Source organism: Aythya ferina (assembly GCF_964211825.1).
Source record: "Aythya ferina genome assembly, chromosome: 5".
Lineage (NCBI taxonomy): Eukaryota > Metazoa > Chordata > Aves > Anseriformes > Anatidae > Aythya > Aythya ferina.
In genome coordinates, this window is record NC_140301.1 from 18,422,621 (window position 1) to 18,448,226 (window position 25,606).

Here is a 25,606-nt window from a genome sequence, read left to right on the forward strand (position 1 = left end):
GCATTTTCCCCATATGCTTCCACATGCGGCCAAAAAAAACGTATTTGAGCCAGTTTACGTCCCAAAAATCAGTCTCCTAGATTCATCCCCTCACTCACAACCCAAGCAGGTCTCTACCATACGTCTGTTTTTCTATGTAAGTCTCTGATGTCTAGATTAACTAGCAGACATTCCCCTTTCGGATATCATTCTGACCTTCCATTTGTTTTTATGATAACTTTCAGCATTGAATGCCCAAACTGTAAAAGATCAGATTCTTCTTTCCAATTTCCTATTCCTAAGTTCTCCTTTCCTATTAATGAAAAGGGTTGCTTGCAGCTTCTCCAGAGGTATCTCTTTGCAAAATTCCACAGTGCATGTAGTCATCCGTTTCCTAGCACATGTAAAAGACTGTTCTCAGTCACATTCTCTTCCAATGCTGAACTGGACAGCTTGTCTGCCAGGACACAATCTTTCTCCCCTGCTGCAGACCATGCTCTGAACCAAGAGTGAATCAACAACCAAATTCAATGCTATAAATCAAATAAGGCAAACCGCTCGCAAGTGGAGAAGGACATTAAAGAAAAGACCAGGAAAACCTGTCTTTAACAGGCCTTGGTTTTCATCAGTTTTTGTTTCTAGCATGGTGCTCAGTTGACCTGAAGCCACTTAGCTTCACAAGGAATAAAGAGTTTTGAGTAAATAACTCAAAAGATTTACTTTCACAGTTACAACAACGTGTGCACGTTTTGCCTTTCGGAGCCTATCCCCAAGGATGAGGCAGGTAGGAATCCTGAAGATGAAAACAAGGAACTGTAAACCCATACTGTCTGTACCACAACCCCGTACACCTCTTCTTTTCTCAGAGAAACCCACATGTTCTCAGCCATGACTCCATATTACCTGCAGCCCCTTAACTGATTTTTTGGAAATTACAACACAATTAAAAGTGTCCGATTCATTTTCCCTCTCCAGCCTCTGAACTTATTGACATGAGATAAACAAACTTTATCAGAATCCGTGTTGACCTTCCTCTCTTTTGAACTCAGAAACATTGATTAACTTGTAAGTTATGTAGCAGTGGGCCAACTTAAATAACACCCTTTTCGGTACTTTGTTTCCTGCTGACTGGCTATTTCAGCACCTGTATCTCCTTAAAAATTAGCTCAGCTAAAGGTGAGAAAATTACAAGAACTGTAACTGGGCTTATTTCCCTCTTTTTCATCTGATGGAAATGCAAAATCTTACTCTAATCATAAGAAAAAGGCGATTCATTCTTTTCCAGCGATCTCAGCATAAGCTGTCAGGTGCTTCCCTGGAAATTGCAATTAGCCACTAGCCAGACCAGCAATGGCAAACGGAGGCAGCCACAAGGAGCCAGAAAGAAAGTTGGCTGCTTGAGCCATTGACAGACCTCTACGGGAGTCCTAGGGTTCACATATAGAAGATAACTCCAGCAGTGGAAGGAGGTATAAAATCACAGCCCTAACACACAAGCAACAATGGTTTGTTCGAGTAAGTTAATGAAGTCCCTATATTGACTTAATTGTGCATTCTGTCGTTCATAAGTTGTATTATATTGCCATTATCGTACCAAAAAAAAAAAAGCAGAAGAAAATACCCATGCACATAATCTGCTTTTGTGGCTGTGCACTCAGATACCACCCACTAATTCAGATTCCAAGAGACCAATTAACAGTTTGTGAGTGTCACACTGACAATATTTGCATCAGATTTGTTTCCCCCCATACACAGGTAACTGTGCTAATTTGTTTCTGCATGCTGAAGAGTCCTTAGGGAACAATTTTAGGGACAGGTCCAGCTACCATCTACTTTCTTCTGTGAGATCCTGACCTGCTGGACCTGCCAAGCCAGCTCCAAATTATCTGAATCCCAGCGGGTCATTCACCTGCTGCCCCAGGTAAGGGCAGAAGGATTTCTTCCCCACCCTTGCAGTACGATCAAAAGCTGCTCAGGATTTCCATTTTATACCCTCCCCAGGGGCAGGAATTTCAATAGTACAACAACGGCTGCAACCTGCCAGGAAAGCTCAGACCGAAGTATTTGACTGAATCACTAAGTAGTGTGGCTGCTCACAGCATCGCTGGTCCTTCACCAGTCTCCTGGTCAAATTGAGCCAGGTTGCTACCAGTGCTAAGGGGACCCCAGCACAAGGAGCTGCTGGTACTGAGTGCTTCAGAAGGCTGACATCAAGTTATCCATTCGTAAGTCTCACACTCAGGGCCGCTGCAACCTGGCTTACCATTTCTCACAGTGCCCACAGCTCCAAGTTTATTTTTAAAGAATTCCCCTTTCTTTGGCAGTTCAGCCATTTCTACCCTTTTGCCTTTCGGTCCTGAAGCCTAGTTTACAGAGTTCAAGAGACATTTCTTGCTAAGAAATTAGGCCCGAATGAATAATGCTAGTATTGTTTTTTTAGGTATGGATAATGCATTCCCTAAATATTTTCAAGAAATAATTTCAAAATGCCGTTTTTGAAATAATGGGAATAATATTCCCATTTCTCTTAATGAGCAATGTCTTGTGTTCACAACTAAAACATAAAACAGCACATGTACAGAAGCTTTTATAGTGCCGGCATCACAGCTAACAGGAATTAGTACAAACACATTCTTTTTTTGTGACATTACATTTTTAGAGTTCAATGGCCCTTATTATATCTCAGAGAAGATGTAGCTTCTCATGATTAACCATGTGCAAGATATGAAGCAGAATCAAAAATAGGTCAGTTATCTTCATCTGGTAAGTTCACCCCATCACTTTAATTACAGTTTCTTGATCTTCTGGGGTTTGGGGCTGGCGTTTGACAAGTTGGGCAGGGTGGTGATGATAGAGGTAAAAGAGAGGGCAAAGAATCTTGTCACAGAAGTTATCAGGCTTTCTAAAGCATTGCAAGTATTTTGGAATGTATGGGGCAATCTAGCCACATCAGTGTCCTGTGCTTCCTGCCCACAAAATACCAAACTTCAGAAGCAGCTCTTCCCTTGAGCTCTGACTTTCCCCTATACCCACAGAAGAGCAGGTTAGGTGACTAACACTGTGGTTTGGGGCTAGGTGACAAGCCAAGTCTCCTCCATTTCTGACTTAATGAGTTTTCATGTCTTTCTTCATAAAGGTCATATATTATTTTACGAAACAAGGTTACCAATAAAACTTTATTATCGTAGTAGAGGCATTGGTGGCAAAGAGAACTGCCGTAAGCCTAGAAAAGAAAAGAAAAAGAGTAATTCTAGGCATTGCTTGCTTGCATTGACAGACTTCACAACTTCATCTTTCTGCATTTATTCCCCAGCTACATGAGGAGGAAAATAAAATGTCTGCACAGGCTCCTTTGAAGTATTTATTTACTATCAGACAGTATGTACATTGAAGTGTGAATACTATGAATATATGATACAAAGCTAGAAAAGAAGCAAGATAAAGAATATATTGGTGTATTTAGTAGTGCTGCAGTAGCACACAATGTCTTCAGGGCAGTAAGGTTCCCACTCTGTTTTGCTCAGCACAAATTAGAGGTATTATCTGTGCCGTAAAGAGTTTTCCATCTGTGGCAAAATCTACAGCCCCTTATTGCATTTTTCATTTACCAGATAGACCTTTAAATTAATATACTTGTCTAAAACCATGTTTAGCTTTGAAGCAGAGTTTACAGTGGACACATTTCTAGAATCCTTCCTCTTGCCAGAAGCACCTGGGAGAAGCTCAGCTCCCTCAGCTCCTCCACTCAGCACCGCCCATGTGTCAGCTTTCACTTGGACAGACAGACAAATGTACTCCCCTGTGGCCAGCCCAACCAGTTGGTAGTCTTCTCGCATCCGGGACTGGGCACAGGTATATATAAAAGCCATTAAAGACACTAATGGATGCTCTACTTTTCAGGCGGTTCTGTAAAAGCCAAGAACAGGTTTGGCTTTAGCTCTAATCCCCACTCTTCACCTCTATAAAAGGGCAGGGGTGTTTTGGAAGGGAAAAAGCAAATATCCTTCTCTCCCTATTAAATTTTGACTGAAGTCAAGTTCACAAAGTGATATAAATCCAGGTAAAAACTCCTTGGGATTTTTCTTTCTTGAGTTTCTCGTCTTACTTGAAACCTCATCATAGTCCTTTGCAAAGGACTCCAGGAAAAACTGCCTTCTAAGAATAACACTCTTGCAAGACTTGTATGCAAGAGAGTCTGATTTAATTAATGTCATAACAAGCTGCTTCTAGTATCACAGACATACTAACAGAGGGAGGCTTATCTATTAGACAGAATGTGTAGCTCAAACTCTAAAGAGGCAGAGACCAAACAGCAAACATAAGCAGAAGAGTGGTGAGATATCTGTTTGCACAAAGCTCTGAAACTTGGAGAGCCTGAGAAAGAGCTTCATGCACCAGGTATCACTCAGTAAAGTAATCTGCAAGTTAGGCATCCTTCTGGCTGTCCCGGTCTTCAGTTTGCTGAAAGGCATCTGGTGTGTTTGTGACCAGGTGAAAGTCACTTAAATATTTGTTCTCAACTAGGTATTATTTTTGATATCGCCACCTACACCACCATGACTCACTCATTCATGAACTTTCTTTTCTTTGAGAAGGCAGGGGAGTTATTGTTGCTTATACCAATCATCCCAGTTTTATGAAAGAAAAGCTTCTTCACATCCTATTGCCACCCAGGTGTTCAGGGTGGTAACCATTCAAACTCAAAGATATTCAGAGCTATACAAGAAAGCAAACCTGTACATTTTTAATTGAAGAATGTAACCAAGAGCTGCTGCTGAGTGACACGAACCAAAAATAAAAATACAGATGACTAAGCACACACTTGCCAAACAACTTCTAAGACCAATTTAAGAATCAAACACACCACTGCCAAAGCTTTGAACTAGAGGAAGCAGATGCTTTTGCTGCTGTGACATGCATTTCCACCCAGCAGGTAGACGGGATGAAATCCGGTCTCATCAGGTCACTAACAAGGATTCAGGGCTAACAGCAGATTGGGCTAAGCCAGCAATAACAACACTTTTACATATGATTTCCTGATACATGGAAGTTAGATATTTCCGCTATTTCATCTTCTATTTTTCTTAGAACAAACTGCTGAAAACTAAATTGCAATGGAATGCAGGCATCTATTCTGATACACAATAGTTTATTGAAATAAACTTCACAGGAAACATTCTTTCTCTGTATGTATGTACGATCACCGCCAAGTTAAGTGAACAGTGTATACACAGGCAAGAGCAAAGATACTTTGCTTAATAAAAGTAAAGGTGACACAGATGGGATCAATTCCTGGTAAAACAGCAGCCTCTTCACAGACGAGTTCGAAGAGTTATTGCTATTAATATAATGAATTCGCTTGGTTTATCATCATCATATATTTTCTCGGAGACAAACCTTTAGATGTTTACCAAGCAATTCCTCTGTCTTTGCTTGACAAAAGTAAATGCCACAGTAAGGCATGTGAAGCTCTGAGAATCAGGCCTGTGTGAATTAAAGTGATCTTTTTTCTTCCTGCCACTAACAAATAGGTTTGCTACAGCAGTAGCAATGCAGGGGGAAGTTTGCTTGGGAAAACAAAACAAAAGGAAAAACCACCTCTTTCCACAAAATATCTGCTTCATCAAGAAATTGTTCATGCTACATTCAGTTTCCATTTCTCTGTTTTTCTCCCCAGAGGTCCCTAATGTCAACTAGAGGCTGCTTCTGGTCACTTTCCCAAGGGAAAGCTTTGTGGGGCATTAGTGGCTGGAAAGGCACAGATTGAGAACAGCGTGGAAATACATGGAGTGTAAGGCTATAAGGACAGCAATAGAGTATTTTAAACTCTGGGTTCCCCAGGGTATTGCATCAGTAACTCAGCTGAGACACTGAACCAAGAGAAGAATTCTCACATTATCTAACTATTTGTTATAAAACATTAAATAGATGAAAGCAGAGAAGACGTTCTGATTAAAGCTCCTCAGCAGTTAAACCCTAAAGGAAAAGCTCCTTGTGGGAGCTCACTGACCTCATGGATGTGCAGGTAGGTTTCAAATCGTTGAGCCAGGAGAGAAGCCAGGTCAAGCAGCACAAGTGCAGCTCTGCCTGCACAGACTGTCCCACTGGGGAGAAGCAAACAGCCACCAGTGCCCTGTGGGACCAGGCCCCACGGACATGGAGGAGCCCTACCACCCCTGCACACACAAAGCCAAGTGCAGGAAGGGACAGGGGAACAGGGGGGTGCTGCTCACTCCCCAGCAGTTCTTCCCTGTCCTAGCTTCAAAAAAAGCAGGAGGAGATGTTTCACACATGGAAACAGGACCCATGGATCAGCAACACAAAATTTCTATCTACAAGTGTTTTTTTCCCCCTCCGGATGTTTTTTATGAGGTTTCCATTTGCTGGTGCTAAAACAGCAGCTGAAATACATACACAGTCACCTTGAACATGTAAGTGTGCACCTTATCTCCACTAAAGCCACAGATGAATCCAAAATGACCCACTGCAGTGGAAAGGCGTTCATCGGGAGGTGGGCAGAGGGTTCTGTTTGTTCAAGTGCACAAATGCGACAGGAAGGCTGGGACAGGAACATTGCACACCTGGAACAGACTGACCGGCTTTACCTCAGATACTGGCTAGCACTTTACTAGCTCTTAGCAGCAGAGCAGTAAGGAAGACCAACCCAAAATGCTGGAGACAAGCAGTGCTGGAAGGCATCCCGGCCACGCAGTGGGGTGTGGAGCTTACAAGCAGCAATCGGCACATGAGTGACTACAGATGTTCGCTTGCTCCTGTCCTGTACTTCCACTTGTCCTACAGCAACTGCAGGTTGCCCTAGCTCATGCACGGACAACAAAATGCCTCTCTATCTTAGATAACATCTTTGTCATGGGGGAGAAATGGTTTTCCAATGCAAAAACCACTCTGAAATTTCAACTGAAGTCAAGGAGAACAATGGCGGCTGTTCCTTATTCTGAAAGATAAATCAAGAACTTGTCAAACTTCACAGAAACATTTTAAAGGTCAACCTATGCCTCTTCCCAGACTCGGTGACACAGAAAGCAAAAGGGATTATATCTTAATATTCCCCATTCAGAAGAGACTAATTTCATTACAGGGCTGCATTTTGTTCGGTGCAAAATTCAATAAACTGTGGCTGTGCATTAACGAAATATTGAAGAGGAAATGAAAAGTATATTCGGTCAAGTTTTGTTTTCATGGAAGCGTTAAGCACAGACAAGAGGGAATATAAGAAGTGCGCATTGGAAGCCTTCATTATTTAAGTTGCATGTAAGCACTTCTTTCATCAACAAAGACTAAAGAAGGGAGAATTATTCCAGAGATCATTTTTATTTTTCTTCAAAATTAGATAGGTAAAGATAGTGGACTAGAATTTATTAATAATTGAAAGGAGGCCTTAAAAATCTGAAGAAATAATAAACTGATCTGCCCAGCTGTAACTCCTCCAAGTTATTTTGTCTCAATCCAAACACCTTCAGCACCGGTCCTCTAAAAAGACCTTTTCAATCTTTCCTTGCCTTTTACAATACACCAGTGTTGCTCAATTCATTTAAGGCTTAATTCATGAATCAGAAACCACATTTACTCCACACTCCTGCTTGGGATCTATCACACAGCTGGGATGAAAGGGCCTCGATTCAGAAGTTGCCAGGAAGCTAGGTCACAGTGGTACAGGGTCAAAGTTTAGGCCAATACAATGAAGCCCACAAAAATTTGAGTAATATGCACGTCTCATCACAATACATGGGAACTTACACTTACTGAGTCCCACAAAACATTCCTTACAGATCCCAAAAGTCTCATTAAAGACAGAATATGAACAGAGACTGTGGGCACCAAGTATTTCTCACCCTCAGCTGGAACTGCTGGGATGGGGAGAAAAGGAGGTGGCAATTGTAGCAGAATGTAAAGCAGAGCACTGTCCGTTCTCCAGTGCTACGTGGCTGCTGACCAGAATAAATAATGATTTCCCTCAAATGAATCTTAAGGAACACTTTGGGGATCACATGCATGTTGCACAATGTTTAGGGAGAGGGGAAAGGAAAGCACACTCCAGTCTTGGCCAGGAGGGGTTGTGAACGGCTCCCAGAGCCCACTCACGATGCTCAGGAACACTAAAAGCATCTGTGTGCCTGCCACAGCGAGGGCCGCAGCCCCCCTCAGTATGCCGTTCACATCCAGCTTTACCTCCACAAGAAAAAGAAACATTCAGCAGGGAGGAAAAAAAAAAAAACAACCCACAACATTCACGTTCCAAAACATAACACATTGGAACAGAGTGTTTGCATCTTGCAGAGTGTTTGCTATGAGATTCTCCACTGCCAAATGAAATGCATCAGCACAAAAAATAGCAGAGAAATACCAAAGGATGCCATCATGTCCAGAACCGCAAGCATTTCCTTGTATTCACGATCCCCATAGCTAGACAGGGAGGTTCCTCCACCCAGTGTGACTGTGACTTCCCTTATAGAAATACCACGCGCACTCTGAGTAAAGCATTGAATGTGGTTTTTAGTGCTGATGATTCAGCTCAGAAGTGGCACACAAGCGGCCCGGCTCACTGGTGCTTCATCCTGCATTTGAAAGCAGCAGCCAGAGACTCTGGGAGGATCCCCTACAGTCGTTAACCAAATGGAAAGATCTCCCTTCACCCATTTCAAACTGGAGCCATTAAGCAAATCATCACCTTCTCTCTCCAGGCATGTTTCTGCACTGAGGGAGATGCAATTTGCAGCTGAGTGGGAGGCTTTTGGTTACAGAGAGATGAGCACAGTTCCAGCAGTGATAGGGCTGTCTTACCTACACCTGCTGCTGCTTCTGGAAGGCAGGACTTGCTCCTTCTGCAGAGCAGTGCACACTCTGGTGCTCCTCCGTCAAAGGAATAAGTGATAAGGATGAGAGTTATTCAGTGCAAAATGTATTGGTTCATCTATATGGTGTCCTACCATATTGCAGTGTTACAACAAAGCATGCGTCTTTAAAGACAGAAGGATCATATGTGAGAGTCAAACTCTATCAGATTAATTCACCTAAAGTCACCAGTAACCCTACAGAAATTACTTGCTGAGGTTTTAGGGCAAAATAAGTAAGGAAATAAAATTAAGAGGAAAAAGGAAAAAAAAATAACCTTACTCTAATAATGAGAGAGGCCATTTGTTGCCCGACTTGCACAGCAGTAGAAAGGAACAAGAGTTTGTATGGGAGCACAGAGGGGCTGCGCAGGGAGACCCCTCCTCTCCTGCAGCATCCAAAAGCAGCCTAAAATGATGATGATCAGAGTATTTTTGACATGGGCAACCAAAATGTCATTTTGTTCTTGCTCTGAGAATCAGCTGGGCTCTTAACTGTAGCATCCCAAAAAATCAGCGTAAGGTTGATAATCCACATAGAAACCACAAGCAACACAAAAAAACATGGAAAGCAACCCAAAAAAAAAAAAAATACTGCTCTACACTCAGGCAAAAAAAAATGCAAATGAGCTCACAATAAAACAATTGTTGTTTTCTAGCTTTTCTATAACCCAGACTTTTCAAAACAGTCAAGTTAAATTTCGTAACAGCATTGGAAGGGGTTGTCCATCAGACAAGCATAGCTGGGAGAGATTTTCAAAGGCATAAAGGTTACAAGAGTAACCAGCTACCCATCAGATCCTGTGGAAAGAAGGGAGTGAGTCACACACACAAATTTATGAGAGCAGATTGGGAACTGTGGAAACTCCTACCTGAGCTGTCACCTGCCTGCTGGTGCCTGATTGCCACTCACTCAGCACTGGATACAAGATATGCCATCATCTGAGAACCTGTTCTGCACCAACACGCACCAAAGACTTCAGCCTTGACAGGGCTGAAGAATCCAGCTCATGTGTCTTGGCCGAGGCTAGGCTGAGTCCAGAGATTACACTTTTTTTTTTTTTTTTTTCTGAGTTGAGATGCTTCCATTTGGGTTTCCTCTGATTTTTCCATATATACACTGCAAGACCATGTCCCATAAAACTCATTTGTCGTGTTTACCGTTCAGTCGTACAACAAGGGGAAGAGAAATTGCTGTACCAATGAACTCGATACATTTTATGAATTAGTTCATTTGCTGCAATACTTATCTCAAAGGCTAGAAGACAAGAAACCAGACAGAAAATTGAGAAGAGGTGGAAGCAGAAGACCTGAATTCTGATCTTCCATTTTATCCACTGGATTAAGAAATAATTAAAAAAAAAAAAAAAAAAAAAAAAAAAACTTCCTAAGTAGAATCCTGGTCTCAGTGACCCCTTTAAAGTGCATCCTAATCAGAAATTGTGTGTTTCCTCATCACTTAAGACTGTCCTGTCCCAAAGATAGTTCTTGAGTTTTGTCACCCTTTAAAACAGCTGCTTTTTCTTAAGTTATCCAAAAGGTGAAAGGAGGAGACAGAGGGAGCGTGGAAACAGTGCTATTTAGAACTGTCTTTTGGCTTTGGCCAAACATCATCCATGAGAGTAAGAAACGAGGAGACGTGATGGGGTGAAGGTCCTTGACTGTTTACAATTAAACACCCAAACCACAAGATATTCATTATTTTGTCTTTGACATGCAAATTTTAGGAATCTAAAATAGAGCTTTCAAAGATCTCTCTCTATGCCATTGAGTTATCGCTTACAGTTTGGACCTAAACAGAAAAATTGCCTTACCCTAAACATGTTTGCACTGACAGTTCTACCTAAAATCATGCATTAAACTCTGCAGAATGTTTCAAAGACTGTTACAAGAAACACCATTTCCATTCCATTGCATATATTGATGGAGTAGTTTTTATAAAATTTACAGGTGCTCATTCTTGTTATTTCAGCAGAACTGCCCCCAAACTGTACCTGGAACTCACAGCACCTCTCCTGTTCCTCTGGCGCTTGCATGAGAATTTCCTGAATTTCTACAGAGAGATATAAGGATAGGTGAGAGGGGAACTGAATTATTTCCCATGGCTGGGAGTACCATTCTTGGTATGATTTGCCTCTTCGTTTCAATAAACAGCAACTTATTTCTGCAGTCAGAATTTGAAATAGCAGAGGGGACTGAAGGGCTTGACTATTTCTAGGAACATCAGGGGTTAGGTCAACGGGAAGGATTCTGCGAAGAAGCTGGTCAGCAGCTGCCTGCCGTATCCGTCAATGTGAATCCAGCTCTTCAGCTTCTAGCACTACATTCACACACACACACAAATTAAATTAAATATGTCAAAAGAATACTGTGATACCATATGATACGCACTGTAAATTTTAACAGTAATTGCTTCCTATAACCATGTTTGCCTTAACACTGTAAATACGGAAGGGTGTAACCCTTAAACAGGTCCTTATCAGTTAGCTATATAGAAATAAGAAACAGTTGGTAAGTTTTTAAAATATATTGACTCAGCAGTTTACTAAAAGAGATGACTTGGCTGCACTGAAAGAAAAGACCAAAAAAAAAAAAAAAAAGGAAAGAAAAAAAAAGAAAGAAAAGAAAAATAATTCTCTGCGGGCTCTTTTTAAGGCCATACATACCAAATTTAAATGTGTTGTGAGGAAAATTCTAATAAATCTGCTTCCCCCCTCTTTATACTGGGATTGTGAATTATTATTTACGCAGTATCTGCTTTCCAGATTTCTGGATATCAGTCCAGTTTTTGCCAAAAATAAATAAAACGCAAAACATCACTGTTTTAAACTGGCCAAAGCATAGGGCACACTGTAATAAATCACAGCTTATCATCTGGTGTGTCTGATCTCTAAAAATTCACGTGACCATTTCCACTGAATAAAACAGGATGGTTCACTTCACTGGCTGCTCATGCAAGCTTGCAAGACCGGACCTTTGAGATTTTATACACAAGACCTAGATGAATATGTAATTTTACAAAGGAATCTGAAGCAAATGGTGATTTTTTGATCACAGACAAGTGAAACATATGGTCCTGTCTACTCCAAGGAAAAAAGAATAGGAGAAAGAGTGTTTGTCCCTCTATATTTAGGAGAGTTTCACTGATTCTAATAAATTAGCATAGTAGGAAATCAAATAGAAAAACGACATTTTATTTACAGAAATTAGTATTTCAATCATCACTTTATTTTCATTGTTGTTTCTAAACTGCGGACCACAAAGAACACCCTATCCTTAGATTATTATCAATTATCATTGGATTGTAAACTGAAGTGTTGTGCATCTTGCTTTTGGGAAACACCTCTACTGTCCCAAAACAGTTCTCTCTGGTAGCATATGCTCGACTAACTCAAAATGCCTCAAATTATCTCATTCTTCAGCATTTTCCTTTCAGTACTGCAGGGTAATTTCTAGCAAATGAGTTTGTTCTGGATTTGGCTGCAACTAATTGCTCTGCTTTGCCAATATTTCTATTGTGAAACAAAAATAATACCTGCCTGAACTGTGTGCACCTCCACTGGCTTCAGAGGAGTTGCACTGAGGATGAGTTGGGCTACACACAGACCTTTCCCCTTTAATTCCCAGACACAAATTCTATCAATTACATTTTGACTTTTTGACTAATTTAGTACCTATCTTTTTTTTTTTTTTTTTCCAGATAAAACAACCTTACTACTCATCTCTTGCTAAATTAACAGTACTTACAATATAATTCACAAACGGCATAGAGAGATGGCTGATGATGATCCATTATAATTAACCCTATTTTCCCTAATAACACAGTTTTAACTGAATTTAATGGAGCCATGTAAAATCAATAGGCTCTTGTCAGAGTTTTGCTACTCTTTAAGTGTTGGATGATGTTGGCCTGGTTTACTCTGTTCCTAACCATCTCTAAAAACCACTAATTTAACCCTTGCAAACCATTAAATTGGGCTTAATCTCAAGCCCACAAACTTGGGGTTTGTGGTTCAAAGTAATGCTTTAGAGTTATCCTAGGCACTCTAGCACGCAATCACATTTGAACCCAAAATGTGAACAGCAGACTTACTTGTAGTCCGTGGTATCTTTGTAAAGAGTTTACAAACTGCAGTGCTAACAAGGTTAAAGAAAGGAAGCTATGGGAACTTTGACAGCAAATGAGTGGAAGACAGACAACAAGGAAGAAAGCGCTATTTCTATATTAAGTGTTTCTAGATAGGCAGAAGGTATGAATATACTGCAAAAATCTGGATTTATATTAAAACTGTGATCAACCATAATGATGGGAAACATCTTACAGGACTTTTGCAATGTTGAACACAATGGGTTTTTAAAAAAAAATACAAAACACACAACAACATCCAACCAGCATTCTGTAAAGTAAGGTATAGATAAAGTCAGCCTTATACATCACCACAACTTAATTAGAGCCTTTGAAGCCATGCACCTTTGATCTGAGCAAAGTGATAAATGTATTATATTTTAAAAGGATTATTGCATGTTCTGTTAAGCACAATGGCAGGGTTGAACTGGCACAGTCTTGGTGTAATGAGGAAATGATCTGAATGGAACAGCCAGAAAAAGCAGAGGGGTCAGCTGTGCTCCTTTCAGACAACAGGTACCTGGCTGCAAGAGGGACTGGACACGTACTATTGGCAGAGTAAATCTCTCACCTCTGAATTTCCCAGTACTAGCGCGAGGAAGTATGGCTTGTGAATGTTTGACCAGAAAGGACTCAAAGACAATCAGTCTCATAAGGGTGCCTTTCCAACAAAAGTGAGCTGAAGCCAGAGTATTTATTAAACATCCCTGTCATCCTCAGGAAAGCAAGAATGAGGTTCCTGTTCAGGAAATGAGTCTATCATTATAAGGCCCAAATGTGGGCCCAAGTTTCAGCCACATCTATAGAGTTGTCCTGAATTTGACCACCTGTGATTATTCTGAGTACAGCAGATTTACCAGCTCTCAGAACAACAGTCAGCTGCTTCCAGCTCTCCAACTCTCAAATAGTTTTGAATCCCTTGATCTAGCATAAGCCTTATCTAGAAATGTTTCCGTGTTTAAGAAAGAACAGGTTGGATCCAAATGTATTCTAAACTGTTCTCACAATATCTCTAATTTTTTTTTTCTACCTCCTACTCAGAGTAATCAACAGTTTGTGTTTCTAGTCTTAAGGGAAGGAATGTTATGACTGTGAGAGTCTGAAGACAATAAAAACACAAGGCATGCAAGTATACTTAAAAATATTACAATGTTAGGTGTAACAAGATTAAGAAAAGAAAAGAAAAAACAACCTACTTTCTGCTCTGATGCTCTAGGTCAGATTTTATGACACTTACTAGAATCTCATATACCAGTAAATGACACTCCTCCTTTATCTCTTACACCTGCCGCTATAAACTATTCTAAGCTATTAAGGCTCCATGAGCGGTTTCCTACTATCAGTAAGTCTCTCTGCCATTCAGCATGCAGAATTTATCTGCCTAAAAATTGGCAAGCAGGCTGTAAAAGATTGATAATAAAAGTACATGAATATAAAATAATTGTCCACAATAACAGGCTAGTGGCATATGTGAGCTGTTAGGTTAATAATACTATACAAACAGACACACAAACCACAAAGCTGCTAAAGAGGAAGAAGCAAACAAAAAACAGTGATTATCAATAGCCCAGTGAAAGGTATCAACTGCGGGGAACTATGGGAATGTCAACCCAGAGTGCTAATCCCAGTATTTAAAATACTTGGGCTGAACACCAGTTAGCTAGCAAAAAGGGGTTTGGGGCTAGGGGGCAATAAAAAACACAACCAGCTTTCTATCTTAATCATATTTCTCAATGATGTCACTGCTGTCACTGTTTAGAGGCTGTCCAAAATACTCCCAAAGTTGGAGAAGATTCTCCATCCAGGAACTGTTTGGAATCTCTTTTTGGCACCACGCTTCCTCTTTGATAGGGAATGCATTCACTTTTGTGGATGCATTGTTTTCTGGGATTATACATCCCTTCATGCAGAATAAAACACTTTCTGAAAGAGCCATTGGTCTAAACCACGCAATTCTTGAAGCTGCCATGGTAGAAAACAATAGCAATTTAGCCAGCTAAGTGTAAAGCTGTCATGTTCTTATTTCTAGGAATAAGTTTATTTAGCAAACTAATGTGATCCATAAAATGTTACCACCAGAACAAAGGTCAACTGAAAAAGTAGAGTATGGGATTATTAATATACTTATTTTCATATCTACAAGTCATTGCCAATACTTTTATCTTTTTAAAGTAAAATGGACTTTGTAACCAGCATATAGTTGACAGCTTTTAACTTAACCAAACACTTCTGATGTACGCTTTTTCCTTACTGTATAGTGAGAACAAAAGCTTGAAGTACCTTTTCCATTGATGTTAATTAGTACCTAATTCTGTTCTTTATTTCCTTCCTCGGCCTAATGGAATTCAACTAGTTTCTTTGTAAAGAAAATAAGTAAAGTAAAAAAGTGTAAATATCCCCTAATAATTGCATTTAACATCAGTGTTTGTATTTCTGGAAAAAAAAAATAAAAAATTTAACTGGGGCCCCAACCCTGCAGTCTGGATACAACACTGGAAATGCTACAGACTGGAACAGCCTTAAGGGACAACGAGGCAAGTCCTTCCTCCTCTTGCTAGATAAGCACTGTGAAGCACAAGGGTTCAGTACTCCTTTAGGTCTCAGTGAACTATGCACATGGAATCATTCAATAGGTACAGGAGAAAAAAGAAACAGCTCATCATGATCTCAGGATGATCAACATCTCAGGGTGTGATATAGTCAGTCCTAAGCAACTCCTCTAAGCAGCTGAACACAACTAAATATAAGCATCCAAAAAGTGCAATTCAGAAGGGGCCATATATGTAGTTTGCCTTCATTCATATGCCCATCATGGAGTGCTAAGGTTTTTGTTTGTTTGTTTGTTTTTTTCAGGTATATACAGTCAATATATATATTGACTATCACACTAAGATGCATAACCACCTTGCTATATGGATGCCGTGTGTGCCATCCAGTGACAGAATGTTAGGTAACAATTATTTGACCATGCACCAGCAAAGATTACGGTCATTAAAAAAAAATAAACTGCAATAGTGCAGAAACAGCTCATAAAATTAGTTCTTTTTTCCTCTTTCATACCTCATATTTGTACATTTTTACTACATGAGTTCTGAAAATCTTGCATAGTTCAGCAATGACTAGGTTTCCACTAATGGGATTTGGACAAGTATTCCAGCCCTTTCATCAGCAATAAGGAAACTGAATGTTCTCTGTTAATCAGCTCAGCGCAGTCATTATTTAACCCGCAGACAATGTATGGCAGCAAAGTTTAAATTTTCAACCTTGAGAAGGCGGCAGGCTTTGCTGGTTGACCCTGCTGAAGGCAGGCAGAAATCAGAAAGACTCTGTAGACAAGAAATGGCAGACAAACTTAATCTTCTAATAAGAAAAAAAAAAATCAGTAAATCTGACCGACTGCTAAATCTGCAAATAAGGAAAAACACTAGACTGCATCCTAGATTATGGACATGGACTGCACAGCATTACTCAGAAGAGAGGTAACAGGAAAGGTTGTAAAACGGTGTTAAACTACATCAACAGAGCAACTGTGAGTCAGATCCATCCCTTCTTCTGGGTGTGCTTCACCATCAGTAACAAGGACAGGCATTAAGAGAAGAGTAATTTAGTTAGCCCTGCCTGCACTGCCAGGATGTTCCTGTATTTTGTGCGGTTCACACGGCAGACAATACCAAACATAAAAGTGAGAAAGAAAGGGATCAGCTCACACCAGGTTGCGATGGAAGCACGCTTTGAACACATGTTCCTGATCTCTGCTTCAGTGCACAACTGCTAGTGCTTAGTTAGAGATAAATAGAGGTACATCCAGAGATATTATCGTCCAGAGACACCATTCGATACAATCAATAAAATAAATTTTGCCAGGCCAGCAAGACAGACTGGTCCAAGTATCTGTAGTAAGATATTTAAATACTAATACATTTGAACACATGATCTTAATTTCAGCCTCCAGGAGGTACTTTGCTATAAAGCTGCAACAGGCCATTGCTTTGCATGGCTGCATTTTATAATTTACAACTGAAATTACTTCAGATGAGACCTCTACAGTGTCACAAGAATAAAAAGGCTTAATAATGTGCAAAGGGTCTGATTTGCTTTTATTTTAAAAGTAGAAGTTCCCTGCTACTGTGTAAACAGCAGATGGGGCATACCATTTAGAAACACAAAGAAACCAACACAGGCTGGGGGAGGAAGCATTCCTAATCAGACGTCAGTTTGTGCTTCTGCTGCAGAAGAAAGTCGCAGTGATAGTTGGGTCTGGCTCTGCTCAAAAGACACAGCAGTTTAATCAGAACTAAAATAGCTAAATGGACTGGCTTTTAATTATTTATATTTTTCATTCTTTTACTGTAAACTTTGTGCAACTGTCTGGATTTAAACACGTGAGTGATTAGTGTTAACCTATTAGAAAGAAAACTTCATATTTGAGGAACTGGGAAGTTGCTGGGAAACAAAGCTTAAATGCAAAATCACCACCGATTTGTGCTTTTGATTTCTTTCTCTCTGGTCACTCACCACCAAACCTCACTTCGAGTAACTCTCCTTTGAGCAGCACAGTAACCATTACATCCTTTACAAGACATAGAAAACCACCCTCCTCTCCACAAGCTTCTAAGGCATGTCCCAAGTGATGGGACAACCTGGAGATGGCTGCAGTAGCCTCCAAAAAAGGCCCAGAGCAGGCCGTGAGTGCGCCAGCTGTGACCCCAAGCAGCCTGTCACCTGAGAGCACAAGTCATATTTCATTGTGTAGCAAAACCAGTTATTCAGGCTCTCCAGCAGAACAGTCTCTGTATGAACACATTTTGTGAATATATGTCATTTCTTATCTGTAAGTGAGGTTTAGGGGCAGGAATATATGGCCAGGAATTCTCCATTCAAATGCAAGCTCGGCCAAAGCTTTGTCGAGTTATTTAATCTACTTTTTACTTCCTTTTAATGCAATCATTAATACCCAGATTTTTATGATCTTGCAAGATTAGACTGGTAATGTTACATTAGGTTCAAATACACACAGCTATGAAAAACAAATGTTATTGCTGGAAGTATATTTTGAAGCAATGAGAACACCAACACAGAGCTAGATAAGCAAACACATACCTTTGCAAAAGCCACGCTGATTCTGCCATATCCCAGAGGAGTTCCATACGGCATGCCATAATGGCATAAATCATGGACACCTAGCATAACTAAAATTCAATAGCAATTCCCTGAGCATAGGAGAGATTGTGCATTGGATTATAGACAGTTTGATCAAACGCTTTTTAGGATCCATTTCACAGGTGAGAAACCAGACAAGAAAAACTGTTTGCTGAAGGTCAGGCAATATCAGAGGCTGACCTAGATATCCAGAGATCTCCCCTAAACCACTGCTAGCATTCAGAAACTTTTCTTAGTCTACATGTATAACACTGGACATGAATTCTGGCAGTTACTTCTGTCCCTTCTTCAGCACAGGCAACTCAACCTTCCTTTCACTCGGTGCTTTTCCGGGAAGGAGGCAATTAGGAACATACTTATTACCAATGATTGGGAGTAATTACCAGGTGAGATTGCTTTCTACAAAGAACCTGATTTCTTTAGTATGCTAGAATACAGAGAGCACAAAGAGCTTGTAGTTCAGTAATTCCAATTTTCTATCTGTAATGCAAATCAATACAATACAATATAACACCCAAGTTAATCCTGCACGTTTTACTTGTCTTATTTGTTCCCCTTGAAGTGCATTCTCTCACCCTAATGCTAAAGCAGTCAAAACAATAAATGATGCAAGTCAGCTTTTAAGAGAATGGGGCACCTCTCCTTACAAATAGGGTGCCATATGGATTCCCTTCATGAATATGGGATTTCCTTTTAAAGTTACAGAGTGCTTTCAGCGTTTAATGGCTAGTGCTACTGCTGCTCAGGTTCCTTTTGTGATTTGTACCCCAGGGACACAGAGCTCTATGCATTACCAGCTTTTCCCTTATTTTTCACCCTCCATTATCAATCTGTGTAAATAAGATGCACAGCATCCGCTAGTTAATAAACAAACTCTCACTTTGATTACACTTTCAGTTTCCAAGTGCAGAGCTGACTAACTACAAAGAGTAAATGTGTTTGGGATTTCAGTGCTGGCCTTGGAAGATTGTTCACAAATACATGATTCATATCCGATCCTGAACATTAACACTTTCCTTATGACTCATACATACAGTTAAACAATAAAACAGAGTGCTTATTGAAGTTTTGTTTAACATGCATGAAGGACCTATTATTAATATTTTTAAATGTAATTGTTTAACAATGTCAATCCTATTATTAGCTGCAAGGAGGGGATGTTTCCACTTCTATCTTGAAATAAATACATGCTTTTGATTTTACTCTAGCTTATATTAAGAATCTGTCTGCAACAGCACAGAAAATAATAATAATAATAATAAGCCATTAGGCGTGGCATGGAGCAGGGTACATACTTTACCAATGTACCCACAGTACATTATTTGAATGGATAGAAAGCAATTGCTCTATATCTCTCATTCTATAGAACACTATGTGTAAAACATACTGGTCAACACACCATTTCCTCACATTGTTTTCCTCTCCAAATTGAAGGATAAAACAGAGAATACAGCCTTCCTCACACAATAGAGTCTTTAGGTCTTCTATCTGGTCCCTACATATTAGGATGTTCACCGTAATACAATTCCCGGATAAATTATAACCAGTGACTGGCAAATCTGAAACATGTAAGAGTTCAAGTTCAGCTAAAAAAAAAAAACCCTGAGGAATTATTTTTAAAACCTTATCCTTTGCATTCTGGTTTTCTTTTAAAGTTTGTTAAATCATAATTTAAATTTTAAAGTTTATTAATCATAATTGGAGATTATTTGCTTTTTCACTAAAAAAATAATAAATAATAATAATTAAAAAAACAAAAACAAACACAGCTCCAGCTCTACACAAGAACCACGAAAGCACAAAGCAGAGCTTGTAAGAATCATACAGGTTTTTAGATATATGTTCAGGTAAAATATGACATTTAGATCTCCAATTCAAACCTGCAGTATAGTTGCTTATCTTGGGAAATGCAGCTCCCTTGTGTCTGTATTCTGTTACCTATGAGCAGCTTTCAAAGCATTTTTTACAAATTTGGTCCTATCTTTATTCACACTATTTCTAAATAACTGCAGACAATGCTTTTCAATTTGTTGTATAAAGCTTTTCCAAAGGATAAATACTTCCAAAATACTAGAGGACAAATTCAGGAAATACAGTGATGACACAGGAACATGTTCTGCAGATGTTCATCGTGTCATTAACCCAGCAAGTAATGAGTAAGAAACTCCTGGGCTTCATCCTAACCCCACTGAAGTTACTCACAAACTATTCACCCTATAGATGCAAGGCTGGCCTTAAATTCAGACATTGGCTCTGTCATGAGAACATTTTTTGCCTAACTAACACTGTGTCATTTCTAAGTGTTTCCTGACAATTAATGTTCCTCACCGGTTGTGGAGCTGTGGTCTTGAACACGTTGCCTTCAGCAGCTGACCTTGCAGAGGTAGAAACTGATTTGCTGGTGTTGACAAAGCCTTTCTGCCGCTGCTGCTGGTCTCACATCTGTGAGCACTGTTTCAGCATGGCTGAGCAAGGACAGAAAATAAGGGGGAGTTATTCACAAGCAGACACTAGTATCAGGCATTGCGCACACTTGGCTAATAATTCAATCACTGAAAATTATGCTTTAGTTAATAAATAAATAAATAAATAACACTTTAGCTCTCTCCCGATAGCAGGCAGAAAACACAGAATATTGGCATATCAGGATGAAGTGATGTCCCTAGTTTCCCGCTCAGGTTTTAAAAGAAATGGAGGGAAAGTTGATGGTGTCAGATTCATGTGTTTGCTGTGGGACTCGATACCAGTGGTATTCAGTTCCGAGGGCCACAACCAGGCCGCACGTGTCTGCCGCCATGCTCCTCACCTCACCTCTCAATGGCGGCCCCCAGTCTCAGACCAGAGAATGGCCTCAGGAGCATGGCTGTATGGGAGCACCTCTCTCCATCAAGCCTGCAGGTTTAGCAAGCTGTGTGCCCACATGCTGGGCACCCTCTGTGGCCAGGGACACCTCACAGTCCCAGGCCATAGCAGTGGAGAACACCTAACAGCCAGCCAGGTGTGCTCACCTCCAGCCCTTGTTAATTACAGTTTTTTCCTTGGACCAACATCAAAATGGCCTCACCTGAGCCACGGGGTGTGGCAACAGACACCTCAGGCAGCATGAGCAACGGGGCTGCAACACCTTGCTTGCAGACCCCAGCCTCAGAAAGCATCGTCACATTTATCCACCTTCCTGCCCGGCCTGGGGCAGCCGCCATCTTAGGCAACGCCACACACTGCTGCGTCAGACAGGGCTCCACGCCACTGTAATGGCGGGCGTCAAGGCCTGACGTGCTCCTCAGTACTCCAGATTGCCCGTGAAACACAAACTAGCAGCAGGTTTCACCACGCAGCTCTTATCTCAGCACCAGATGACTGAAAAAATTGAAAGGAAATATGAGCAGGGGAAGCGTTTCTTCATGTTTTTGTGTGACGCTTGTTGCTAGGAAAAATATTTCCTTAGTATCTCTATGGGCTCTGCAAGTCAGCATCAGTGGAGCTCTGCTGGTTGCCAGAGAATATAAAACACAGCAAATGTCAGAAAAAAATAGGAAGAAGAAGTAAGGCTTTAAGAATGTGCCCCATAAGGAACGTCTGTCCCCTCAGTGCTGCTCTTTACATGGTCAATAAACAGACATACACATCTGCATTCTTGGCTAGAACAAATCTTGAGAGCTTCTTCCCAAGGTATTTTGTCTAAGCAATATTATTTTTGTGTCTGTTTTTTTTAGAAGCCTGAAAGCAGTTGTTGTATCACAGTAGCACATGGTGGATCAGAGCCCTGAGTGCTGAGTGAACAAGCAAGCCAAGGCCTCCAGGAGCCTGCATCTCCACCAGCAAAAGAGAAAGGGTGGGAAGAGAAAGAGGGTCGCTGAGGGGCAGAACAGCTTGTCCCCAGCTTCAGCAATGGGGCCCTGGTCTCCTACCTCATAGCTCTTGTGCCACAGGTTGCGCTTCTGGTCATAACCCATACCAGATGCCCTAGGGAGGACGGTTAAAAAATCCCCTGCTCTGGACACCCACCATGAACCCTGCCTCTCATTTCAGCTGATTAGGGTGGATATTGAGGCTTTTTGCATATCCACAAAGCTGAGACTGATGATGGCATCACTATGTTTCAACCCTTCCAGATATGAAAGGGTAACTCATTTTCTAGGCCAATCATACACTGGTCTTCCTGCTAACAGCTGTGTGTCCAATGATGATGATGAAGGGTTGGGGGATGGAGAGTTTGAAGCTGGTTATTGCTGAACTTGCTGCATATGGCCACTGCACAATCCAGTTTATCTGTTTGAACTAGATATTTAAGCCCCATTAAGTGGTTTCTAGTTCCCCCTGATCATACTCCAAATTGTTTTGTGGCTGCTCCCATCACTGACCACTGAAAGTTCTCACATGGTGTTATTTGAATTTTAAGTTTTTCACAATAAAGTGGTCTTCCCAGTCTCTTTGCATTGTTTTATAAACCATTTGTTTTTAAGTAAGAGTCTTTTTCCCAGAAAGAAAGCAAGACTTTGTCTGAATACAAACCCCATGCCCAACAGAGTGCTGACATTTGTGCATAGAGATGTGCTTTCCAGTTTATTCTATTGTGCTTTTTTTTTTTTTTTTTAATAGTTCAGTGGAAAGTTTGGATGGTTCCAGGCAAGTATCCTTTAACAACACAACAACAGAAATAGCCTGAAAAAACGGAAATATATCTCAACGGTGCCAGGAGAATTATGTGTTGTTGGTTTCTTACTTTTACTTTTTTTAACATACGTGATCACAAAAAAAAAATAAAATAAAATAAAAAGTTTGTGGATGACAGAAAGAGATTAAACTCACTGCAGTTCCAGCAGCTGTACTTTTCTCCAGTTGGATATGTGAAGGCAAGTGAATGACTTCTGTTGTTTGAGTCACCTAGCTTTTTAGAGTCTAACAATCAGAGTAAGTGAGAGGCTCCTGGTGCAGCAGGTACTGGTGTCCACTGAAGGCTGTGGCCCCATTTATTGTGGCATGGCTCCAGCTAGACTTCTGAGTCCTCAAAGATGTCCAGGGTAGTCTAGGAAACCAGGAGGATTTAAGAATCTAAGTATCTTCGTCGATCCAATTTCCCACAAGCAAACTAATTGCTAAGTTGTTACCTGACCATGCCGAGTTGGCCCCAGAACATCCCTAGATAAAGGCTTGGAGCATTAATCTATGGCGCCATCTAGCACCCACATGAGGAATATTTGGAATAGCTCTTTCTCCATTGTTATGACTCAAACTTTATCTAACGTTTTGCACAGAAAGACAAAAGATGATAACGAGGAAAAATGAATGTTATCATTCCTATTTCTTGGCCTCCTCAGAGCAAAGAAAACTGGAGCACTGCACATAACCCTCACTTGCCCTCTGTCTACGGGGGCTTAAAAAAACTCAGTCCCTCCCTGTACCTCTTGGTGGATCTTTCTTTCTTACTCCAGGAATGGCAAGGGGCTTGACCCACACATGTTCAGAAAGCTGTTTTAGGGACATAAGCTCCCCTCACCCTTTCTTCCACAAGTACCCCTTACCCTCTCTCTCTGCATCCTCTCACAGCCTGCATCGCAGCTCTGGCCCACCTGGGCCACCACTCAGTGAAAGGCGGAGGCCAGCACCAGCTGTTTCAGAGGAATGAGAAGGAAGCTGACACTCTGAAAGCAAAGACAAAAATCATTGCAACAGAGCTCTGATTTCTACTACTTATGTGGAACATATATAATCTACTTTTTTTTCTACAGATAACTACTATGGTTAAGTGAAACATTTTCCAGTGAAAACATTAAAAATGATCGGCAGACTTGAGATGTATAAGAATTCACGTTCATTTCACATAAGTAAGCAAAATATGGAAGCTGCCTATTTCTGCTGTCTGAGCCTTTGAAAATCCTTTACTCACCAAGCTCTCAGCATTTTGGGGGTTGTTAAATAGGAAGACCTCCATGTTTTATATCAAAAATGTTAAGACACTGGGATTCCAAAGCAGAGAGAATGCAGGCTGAAATCGCACAAGTCATGAAATGCTTGAAAGCAGCCAGACAACAACTGCATAATCACAGGTAATATGCAAGTGAAAGATCAAATTTAAAACTCCAACTCAAGCCTGCAGGACATTTGCCAAGCTGCAAGTTAGGCTCCAGTGATGTATGGAATATATTTGCTCTGAGTCTATGCTCTGCTGTATGCCAGAGGCTTTTAAACCATCTTTACAAATATGTTCCCATCTTCTGCCAAGTGAATATACAGCCTTTTTCCCTCACGTTGGTATCTACAGTTCTTCTTACTAACTTCATAATTTCTGAGTCTGTAACTACTCTTAAATATCTTCAAATATTTGTGTGATATATGCACCAAACTTAACTAATTTCTCATTGAAACAAAAGAAGCATTGTTTGTGTATTTACTTCGCATGTCTCCTCAACAAAGTTGCTTAAAAAGTTGCTTAAAAAGTTACTTCAGTGATCAGTGGTATGTTAGCTCCGTAGATTGGCAGCCTATTTTGCTCTACTGCATTTCTCTGCAATTACTTGTTTCTCTGCCCTCTTCTGCCCCCGCTCCGTGTCTGATGTGTCCCTTCTCCTCCCACGTATCTGCCACGTTTTGTTTCTTCAACAGTAGTGACTTCCATGAGCCTGGCCTAGTCTCTCTGCTGTAACCCTTTCAATATTATACAACATTTGTTTACATTTTCCCAGGTCTTGCAAGACATCTTTTCCTCTGCAACCACTCCCATGCAGACATGGCCTTTTCTAGCTGTGGCCATTCAGCTCTGTATCTGAAGCGCAGATGTGCACACACACTAGCCAGACATTCTCAATCCGCACCACTCCAGGCTATTCCCAGACCACAAGGCAAGTGTGTGCTGCAGTACAGCCCATTGTCCAAGGGGAAAATACAGCGGGAGGCACCAATAACCTAACGATATGGCCATGCAACCAGCTTGAATCTGTAAGAACCTCTTTACAGAGAGTAACTCTGCCAGCAGTAAGTGACCCTGATATTCTTTTGGTCTTCTTCCATGCCCTCACCTCATTGTTCCTCATCCTTTATTTTAAAAATGACTGAGTAGGGTGAAATCCAGGCCCACAGTGTCTTTAAGTATTGACATCTGATAACACAGGTCAGTCCACGTCATAGCAGAAGGAAATTTGTTTGTATGGGCTATCCTAGCTCAACTCCAGGATGCTGACTGCATGCAACATCGCAGCTCCAAGAAGAATGGACAGGTGGGTCCCTGCAACTACTTCTGCCTATCACACTTAGTGTAATCAAGTACTGAACTGGCATTTGTTAACATTTAGACTCTAGCGCTTGTCAAAAATAAGTAGAGAGGATTCCTCCTTCTCCAGGAGCCATAGTTGTACACAAGGTAAAAAGTAAAATTAAAAACAATGGCTTTTGCTAAGGAATGCAAGAAATATGTTGTATTTTCATTGCAACTGCTTGAAAGCAGATTTGCTGTAGAAATAAAACAGTTCCAAATAGACTGAACTTGCTGACT

The 25,606-nt window shown here is 40.7% G+C and overlaps 1 long non-coding RNA gene across 1 annotated transcript in view; it reads right to left on the minus strand.

Annotated features, from left to right (window-relative positions):
* The window catches only part of LOC311437238, a 114,859-nt gene extending 93,811 nt beyond the window's left edge, over positions 1-21,048 (minus strand). Inside the window, exons 1-2 of the long non-coding RNA XR_014693387.1 lie at positions 20,924-21,048; positions 20,446-20,582 (exon numbers count right to left, since the gene is read on the minus strand). This is a non-coding gene — a long non-coding RNA (uncharacterized lncRNA). The remainder of the gene's footprint in view (positions 1-20,445; positions 20,583-20,923) is intronic.
* Between the last annotated feature and the right edge of the window lie 4,558 nt (positions 21,049-25,606).